The sequence below is a fragment of the Pelodiscus sinensis genome, chromosome 3, assembly GCF_052426305.1.
Source record: "Pelodiscus sinensis isolate ZL-2025 chromosome 3, ASM5242630v1, whole genome shotgun sequence".
NCBI classification, from domain to species: Eukaryota; Metazoa; Chordata; order Testudines; family Trionychidae; genus Pelodiscus; species Pelodiscus sinensis.
Window position 1 is genome coordinate 176,713,889 of NC_143054.1, and position 10,089 is coordinate 176,723,977.

Here is a 10,089-nt window from a genome sequence, read left to right on the forward strand (position 1 = left end):
GGGGTTCCCTGAGGGGGAGGACCCTACAGTGTGGGGCACTACAGCAGGGCAGTACCTAGAGGGAAGGGCGCTGCCATCTGGGAGGGATATGAGTCTGAATGTGAGGAGGCAAACCCATTAACACAAACAGGTAACAATAGGTGAAACCAGAAGGGGGCACTCCAGCACTGAGTGGAGATAATTCCCAAGGGACCAACAGGGGGTGCCATGGTGGTGAGTCGCATCATGATACAAGGACTTAGCACTGACTGACCTTTTTACTTTACTCTTCCTGCGTATCCTTAGAGACTGGGTTTCAGTAAGGTTCTCTCCCAATCCTACCCCCCTTTCAAGTTTGATTCATTTCTCTTTTACCTATTTTTGTATATAGCTTTTTTCCTAATGTTGTGCTCTGTAAATAACCCATATATCTTATTCATTTTCACCTACATGGTAGAGAGGGCTTTGTTTGCGCTAGCCAAAGAAGTTTGCAAAACATGGTAATAAAGTGTACCATGACATCCTCAAGGCATCTAAAGATCGAATGAGGGTTTTGAAGAGATGGCCCTTATCTCAGATAAAAGGAGACACTTAAAATAGTTTCACAACAAAAATAGTATCTGCTATTGGAAAGGTCCCCAGATCATAGGCAGTCACAGCATACAGATTGGTAATATTGTTGTGAGGAAAAAGGATGATTAAGGACATGATCCAAACTAGGGATGTAATAGTATAGTCGACTAACCGATAAGCAAAAGTTTATAGGTTAATTCTATAGACCAGTATTTCTGAAAGTGTACCGCAGAAATACTTTCAGAAACACTTTAACTGGCTGCCCCGGTTTGTTAATGTTCCGGTGCCGTGGCCACGGAGCCTCGCAGCTTCCACTGGCTCTGTTTCATCCTTTGCAGCCAAGGGGAGCCGCAGGTAGCAGAGTGGACTGGGCCACCACTTCCCACAGCTCCCCTTGGCTGCAAAGGACGAAACGGAGCCAATGGGAGCTGCGAGGTTCCGTGGCCATGGTGCCAGTACATAAACAAACCGGGGCGGCCAGTTAAAGTGTTTCTGAAAGTGTTTCCGCGGTACACTTTCTGAAACACTGCTAGGCTGTGTCTACACTGGTGCGATCTTGCACCAGTTTTAAACTGTCTCCCCTCGTGCACCAGCTCCCACCTGGCACCCTGTGCTGCTGCCTGTGATACAGAGGCAGCAGTGTGGAATGGCAGGGTGCTCCTCAGGAGTGGGGCCAGAGCACACAGGCTGCTGTCGTCCCCCCCCCCCCCCCCCCCCCCCCCCCCCCCCCCCGGGACTATAGAATCATTGACTAACTGATAAGAATTCATGAGGTTAATCGACTATTCAGTTAACCGATATTTAACATCCCTAATCCAAACAAAGTCTATTGAAGTCAACAGGAGTCTTTCTATAGGCATCAATGAGCCAGCCAAAGCCTATTAAAGACAATGGAAAAATATCCAATGACTTGAGTGGGATTTGAATCAAACCCCTATTTCTTAGAGCACAAGGCCAGAAGTAGGGAAGTCCGGGTTCTATTCCCAGTTCTGCCACTGACTCACTGTGTGACCACAGACAGGCAGTGCCACTGATTTCAAAAGAGTAAAACAAAAATAAAAATACCTACCTATGGTAATTCACAGGAACTTTGGGGCATTTCATTAATGGCTTTGAAATCCTTCAATGAAAGGAGCTATAGAAATGCAAATAGTACCATTTATTTTACTAGCTTTACAATTATTCATATGTAACATCAGGTCTACTCATTGCTAATATTTGGGTGGCCCAGAAGATGAACTTTTCTGTTCAGGAATACATGTGTACCTGAAACACTTAGGCTGTGTCTACATTGGCACCCCTTTCCGGAAAAGGGATGCTAATGAGACACTTCGGAATTGCAAATGCTGCGGGGGATTTAAATAATCCCTGAGGCATTTGCATGAACATTGCTGCCGCTTTTTTCCGGCTCGGGGCTTTGCTGGAGAAAAGCGCCAGTCTAGACAGGATCTTGCGGAAAATAAAGCCTTTTCCAGAAGATCCCTTATTCCTACTTTCAAGGAATTTGCAATTCCGACTGGTCTCATTAGCATCCCTTTTCCAGAAAAGGGTGCCAATGTAGACACAGCCTTGGAAACTAAACATATTGTTACAATACTGTCCATTCTGTTTCCCGTGCTTTTCTCCATTTCTGGAGGTATTTTCTGACATGCCATGTACAGTGGCAGCAAGGCTGACATATTTCTGCAAATGTTCCAGCATTCATGATTATTTGCCTGTTTTCCTTACAAATCATCCCTCCCACCTGTACTTTAAGATTTAGAAATTCACAGCAGAACTTTGATTTCAAAATACCAACCTAAATGACAGCCTCGTCACTCAAGCACCGAGTGCAGATGGCTGACATTCTAGCAGGCTAGAACACTAAAATGCTGCATTATCTCAGGTCTTAAAGGTCTTTCTCTAGTGTAGTGAATTCCTTTCAACTACATAGGTTCTGTTGCAGCAGTGTGTTGACAGAAAAGCTTAGCTTTCTTAACCTTCAAAAACAGAAAAATATAATTTTTCCATTATTTTAATTACAGAATTCTGAAGACTTGTTTTGAAGTAGAGCTCTGAAAATAATTCTCAGTCAGGTGCTCCCCACATCACTGTCAATCAATCACAAAAGACAGTCTGAGCAGGGATACATTTGACTATATCCATAAATAGGTTCCTGGATTATCTGGTCCTGATGCAGCAGAGCACTTAAGCATGTGTTTCATGCATGTGAGTTGTCACATTGGTTTCAACAAGGGTGCTCACAGACTTAAAGTTTAGCACATTCTTAAGTGCTTTGCTAATCTGGGCCTTAAGAGAAATCCATTAATTTCAAAGCACTTACAAAGTATTCTATGAACCTCTGCACATCTCTAACTACACAGAGGGAGAGGGGGAGCACAAAGATATGAACTGACATACTTAAGGTAATACATCAGGTCAGTGGCAGACCTTAGATTAGCACTTTCTACTAGACCACACATCCTCTCCGAGCAAAGGTTGGTAACTCTTCCAATTGTTTGCATGAAAGCCCTGGAAGAAGTTGTAAGTCAATTTAAATTCCCCCATGGTTCCCATAGAATTCCTTGGAATCACTTAGGAAGAAAGTCCCTCTCCACTGCCTGTGTCATTTAAACCTCTTAAAAGTGGTTTGGAAAGTGCTAAAAATCATATCCAAGTGCCTGGTGGAACATAGTGTGCAGAAAATACTGAGAGGATCGTTATGACATTTCCCTTGCCCAAAGCCAAACTTGTTCAACAGAGGGAGCGATCTGGCCTGGATATATTAATATGACAGCAGCTATCCTATAGTTACATCTTGATCTGGGGCAATTATTTTAAATATCCCATTTGGCTCAGTGAGACAGATGGAAAGTGTAAGAAGCACATCAGAGGTAGAGACTATTTAAAAATATATTGAAAGAGACCAGGGAAACCATATAGGAGTAATCCTGGCCAAGTTAATGGAAAATTTTGGGAGACAGGCTATGAGCAATGGATTTAAAAAACTAACCAAGCAATCCAAAACCAAAAACATTCTAGAAGACTTAAACTAGCATATGGTATACAGGCAGTCCCCGAGTTACGCGGATCCGACTTATGTCGGATCTGCAGTTACGAACGGGGCCCGTCTCCCTGGTCTCCAGCAGACCAGGGAGAGGAAGCAAAGCCGCAGATCACGCGGGCAGCGGACAGGGAGATGGGGAGCAGACCAGGGAGATGGGGAGCAAAGCAGAGCAAAGCCACGGAGCCCGAGGGCAGCAGGACAGCCACGGCGCGTCTGGGCTGTCCCGCTGCCCCCGTGCTCCGTGGCTTTGCTCCGGACGCCTGTGGTACAGCAGCTGGGGCACTGCCAGTTGGTCCCATAGCGCCACTATCTTGTACGTAACCCAGGGACTGCCTGTAATGTGATATTACCTGTCATATTTAAGCAGGTCTATAACAGGGGATTTCATGATGAGACTCTCAAAATCATAATTTTTTGATGCTAAACAATTCTCAGTTCAAGGGAAAAAGAGAACTGGTATGAATAAAAAGGAAGAAGGAAAACATGGTTGTTGTACAGGTAGAATACTATAAGAACAAAGTGTGGAAGACAAAGAAATTGCATGTTGCAATGAATAATAAAAAAACACAGAAAAAAAATGTGTCCTGAAATGCCTTAGAGTACTAGTGGTGGCCTGAGATTTATTCAGGGATTTTTGGAAAAAATATAATAATAATATCATCAGTGTTCCCTGTAAGTTGTGCACTTGGGCAGCCACCCAGGAGAGTTTCAAATGCCACCCAGTTGATTAGCAGAGCATCCACAGCCACCTACAGCTGGCACCATGTGTTTCTAGTGGTGGTGCACAACTGCACATGCTTTGGTGCAAATAACCAAATTTATTCTGCACATGGGTGGAAAAAATAGAGGAACATTAATTATAATATATTAAATTATAATATTACCTAATATTCCTTTGACTATAGTTTCCATAGTTACTAAAAATGAGTATGTATACCTTTGAGCTTGGTTTGAACTGAAAGGAACACAAAGGTAACTGTCCTCTGGAGCACAATGTGTGGGTTATGTTTACTAACTGCTTGATTCTAAACTTGTTGATGAAATAGACCCTGCTTATGTTGCATTATAAAATTGATATACTGTACATAACACAATCCAACACAACACAACTGAAAATTATTAAATCAATAAATTAGATTTTTAAATATTAAGCTTTCACTAAATAAAAGTTACAGAAAAGGTAGTAAGTGGAACTGCTCATGTATACTAGAATCTATGCTTAATTTTAAGCTGACAAACTCAATAAGAATTTCTAACTCCTTTAAAACTCACTTACAGAGGTCAACATGTGCTTAAGTCATAGTTATGTCTTTTTCAAGAAATAAGTGGTTTTGAATATGGATTCAGCTGAAAACCGCATAATTCAGGGTCAGTTCTACTCAAAATACAATCCATATTTTTCATTGCAGTTTGCTGGAATAGAAAATTCACAAATAAAGGATGTACTATAGCCCAGAGGTGACCAACCTGTGTCTCCAGTGCCACATGCGGCTCTTCAGAAATTAATATGTGGCTCCTTGTATAGGTACCAAATCCAGGACTGGAGCTACAGGTGCCAACTTTCCTCTGGGCCAGAGGGTGCTCACTGTTCAACCCCCAGCTCTGCCCTAGGTGCTGCACCCTTTCCCCCTAGGATCTTGCCACTTCCTACCCTCTCCACTGAGCCTGTCACACCCATGTTCCCCGCCCCCCTCCAGTGTCTCTCACTGAGAAAGAGCTGATCCCAGCGGGCAGGAGAAAAGGAGAAGGCAGCACTGACCAGTGGGGGGAATGTGCTGAAAGTGGTGGTGGGGAGATGATCAGGTCTGGTGACATAGAACTGTGGCTCTTTGGCAATGTGCATTGGTAAATTCTGGCTCCTTCTCAGGTTTAGGTTGGCCACCCCTGCTATAGACCTTCAAAGATACAAACACCAGAATTATGGACTGACCAGTCAAGGCCCAGCTCCATCCCCTACTCACCATAGCACAGGGCAGCCATTGAAAAGTCAGAGGTGGTGAATGCTGTTTTCCTTTTTCCCTCCCCACACTCCCCAGCTGGGATGGGGACGAGTTTACAAGCTCAGTGCCTGGGAAACAGGGATCAAAGTAGATGCTGGGATTTGTTGGTACACCCTGTGATAGCATCCTTGGGCCCCTGGAAAGGGCAGAGCCTACGGTGGAAGGGGTGGGGCTGGGGCAATCTCCCCAGCCAGCACTTCATGGCTGCTGCTACCACAGTGGCCAAGAGCCCTGGGGCTGCAGCAGTGGAAGCTGGGAGCTCCATGGCTTCAGTGAGCAATAGGAATGGCTTGGAGCCTGGGACCCTTTCAAATTGCCAGGCCACTTTTGTTCACCCTTGTTGGTGGCGCTGCTGGTAGGGTCCAGCAGCACAGCCCACCAGCACAGCTGCCAACAAGGGTGAGCAAAAGGGGTATTAACATTAAAGGTGAGGGTCCTTAAAGTGCTGTAGCCATGTATGGGCTGGTACCGGCAGCTGGTTCTTATCAGTGCGTTCTACTTGCCTGCATTAGCCCGCTTACATCTCTGCCAGGAAAAATCTTCCCAAGCTGCTACTGAAACCTGGCCTGGAGTATAAGCTTCTGGAACTGGAGTGTGAGCTCTGGAGGAGCAGCTCACTTTTAAAGTTACAGCCTACTGCATGCTTGCTGACATTATGGTTCCCCAGGTTCATCACCTTGCAAGCTGGAGGGGGAGGGAGTAGGGGCTAGAACAAGCTGCCTGTCCATACCCCCATTCACTTGGCAACCACTACAGAGCTGTGAGCCTACACTTTGAACAGTTTGCCATAAGGAACATCCCTTAAAAGCTTGTTCAGAGTTATAAGCATTTCAGACTTATTAACAACCTCTATTCCTGAGGTGTCTGTAACCTGAAGTTCTACTGTAGATAATTTGGCAAACAGCTCCAGACAACAAGTTATATAGAGCCACACGCAAACACAGGAAATTTGAGTTTAGGGGCTTGATTAGATTTTAAAGCTAACAGGTATTATACTGTTAAATGTGTGTGTGTGTATATATATATGAAACCAAATTATAAGTGTTCCTTATTAATATTAGAAACTAAATTATAAGTTTTGTTTATTTAAAAAAATTTTGAAAAGGTTGCTACTGTCCAACCAGTTGTTGGCAATGAAGAGTGAATATGTTAAACAAGAACATGAATTAGAATATCCTTCAGAGGTTCCTTCGGCTTTATTAATTAGAATAAGTTTACCAAAGAAGGTTCTGCCAGACATTTGACCCAAGAAATGCTTTACAGAAGTACTTCATACTGATTGAAAATGTCAATCATTCATTCCTTGCTAAAGAAAATGAATCATATCAAATTATTCCAAGATCAACAGCATCCATTACTGCATTGCAGATTAAATATAATAATAAAAGAAAGTTCCTCATGACTCATGGTGATTGGAAATCCCATGATGCTCTAGGGAAGTACAAGTATGTAGGCTCCCAAGTCTTGGCCAAAGTCCAACTTAGGTAATTACATTCTTCCTTCCTAAATTCCCTCTACAATTTCAGTCAGGTGTGGTATTCCTCAGTTGCTGTTCATCAGTGCTGAAATGCACTGTTTAACAGCTGATGACTGAATTCCACTGGGAAACAAATTGCATATGCGGCCAAATCCTAAAATCCTTACTCAGACCAGAATCCTACTAAAGAAGATGAAAGAAGATGAACATATATATTACAACTAAAGCTCCTAATGGAATATGAACCATAATAAATGAAACACGTTATTAAATACATGTCACTAGGTAACAAGGTGTTTGAGTTCATTCTGGAAGTACTTATATGCTTACAGTTAAACAAATACTTGAGTTGTTTGTTGGATCAGGGCCTAAATCAGCTATGTTACTTAGTGACATAGCATCTTTCACTGGAACTACTTGTGTGATTAAATCAGGCATGTTCTTCAAGGCTTTGCTATTTCAAGGCCGAAAAGTCTTATCAGCTGCAAATACACAGGTGTTTTGTGTTTGTTGTTATTCTTAAAGCCTATGCTTGGGGTTCTGACCATCAGCATGACTATTAACTATCCACTTGGAAACATCTCTGGATGACACAGTATTCCAGATGAGCAGATCAATTTCACTTAATTTAACATAAAGGCACTTCCCTTGGGGGGGGAAAGATTGGCCTCAGTGGAATGCATTGTGAATTATCTTGAGAGCTCTGTACTTCTAATCCTTTTGGCAATGGAAAATGTGTTTCTCAATTGTGAAACTTACATGTATGTTATGAGAATAATTTTCATAAACCTGAAATCTTCATAAGCCTAATAAGCAAAGGGCTGTGATATGACTAGAGATACATAAGATAGGTGACAGAATATTCAATATACCTTTTGGACACCATGAATCTTATGAATATATAACCTCTGCTGCTATACCTAGACGTGGTCTAATTCTCAGTATTAGCGTCATACAAACAACTAGTACTGGGTGCAACTGACATAAGACATAACTGTCAAATGACTACAACTCTCCATTCTTAGGGTGTTTATTTCCTTTATATCTGTTTGTTCTTTCATTTGATGCTAATTGTGAAGAAAGAAAGGGATTCTTTTAGCAACAAATGCTGTATATGGTGCCTCCCATGAATAGCCTCTTCTTAATAATAAGGATAGCATTTGATGATTTTCAGTACAGGCAGTCCCCGGGTTACGTACAAGATAGGGACTATAGGTTTGTTCTTAAGTTGAATTTGTATGTAAGTCGGAACTGGCTCCAGATTCAGCTGCTGACACTGAAACTGACCAGGGGCTGACTACAGGAAGCCAGAGGCAGAGTTGCTCTGCCCCCAGCTTCCTGGAATCAGCCTGATCAGCTTCAACAGCTGCTGAATCTGGAGCCTGGGACAGAACAGCTGGGGCGCTGCCCAGTAGGTTCCCACAGGACCAACCCGGCAGCACCCTAGCTGCTCTACCCGAGGTGTCCTGCAACAAAAGCCTGGTCTGCTGGGGGGGGGGCGCACTAGCTGTGCCTCCTCCCCACCAGCAGACCAGGGAGACCCGAGCAAAGTCGCACATGCGGAGGGATCCCGCCGCCCGTGTGGCTTTGCTCCTGTCTCCCTGGTCTGCTGGGGGGGTACAGAAAAGCCACTGGACCCCCCCAGCAGACCAGGGACACCCGAGCAAAGCCGCCGCCTGGGCGGCTTTGCTCGTTTGCCCGGGAGCAAAGCCGCCCAGGCAGCAGGACCCCCGCCGCCTGGGCGCTTTGCTCCTGTCCCCCTGCTCTGCTGGGGGTGTCCAGCGGCTTTGCTGGACCCCCCCAGCAGACCAGGGGGACAGGAGCAAAGCCGCCCAGGTGGCGGGGGTCCCGCTGCCTGGGCTGCTTTGCACCCGGGCAAACGAGCAAAGCCGCCCAGGCGGCAGCATTGCTCGGGTGTCCCTGGTCTCCTGGGGGGGTCCAGCGGCTTTGCTGGACCCCCCCCCCCCAGCAGACCAGGGAGACCGGGAGAAGCTTTTCTCGCCCCGGAGGACACGGGAGGCGATCCGCCGCCCCTGAGCTCCGGGGCGAGAAAAGCCCCGTTCGTAAGTATGGATCCGACGTAAGTCGGGGACTGCCTGTATTATAGAACTATGATGATTTTAGTATTTTAACAGATATAACATTTTATTTTTTGAAAATAAAAGACAAAAGTAAAAGTACTATGAATAGTAGTAGGCAGCCAGAACCTATACATTCATCCTCAATTATGTCAACTATTCCAACTATTTATAAAATAAAATTAATACTTAATATTATATATATTTATAGTATGAAGTCAGTCTCTCTCTCTCTCTCATGCACACACACACTGTCAGCAAAATGCTCTCAGGAAAAAAGGTATTTTGTGAATGATTTGGAAAATTAGTTTTGTTCTGAGAACTTCTAGAAAATCCACATACAACATGTGTTTGTGGTATAAAAAGTAACAGAACCCCTGTTTTCTGTAAATTCTAGTAATGTAGGCTCTGTGAAGGTTACTGAAAATGCCTGGCCCTCAGCCAAATGAACAAGATGTACAGAATCTTGTAAGATCATCTCCCTACTGAGTGATTTACAATTGGACCTTTCTTTTGAATTACATAGCATTTGATAGTGACTTTTTGGTGATTTTCTTTTCAGTTTATTAATATGAATTTCTTGTTTTCTTGGCATAAACATTTCCTATGGTTCGAGTTATTTCATTATCTTTCAACCCTTTCTGAACTGTAATCTGGTGCCCAACCTCAATATACATCAGCTCTGAGGGCAACAAACAGATTTAAAAAAAACATATGGCCATGAGAAAATACTATTTCCTTTTGATCATGAACAGTCATCTGCAACTTCCCCTTGTGAAATGGAATTGGCACTGGAACTTGTTTTCACATAGAATTAATGGAGAATCAAAGCCAAAAAGAGCATCCAGGAGGACAAGGCAGACCAATCAGCTCATCATCATATGAATTCTGTGACAGACTTGAAATGTGACTCCAAAAATCATCAAAACAATTGCC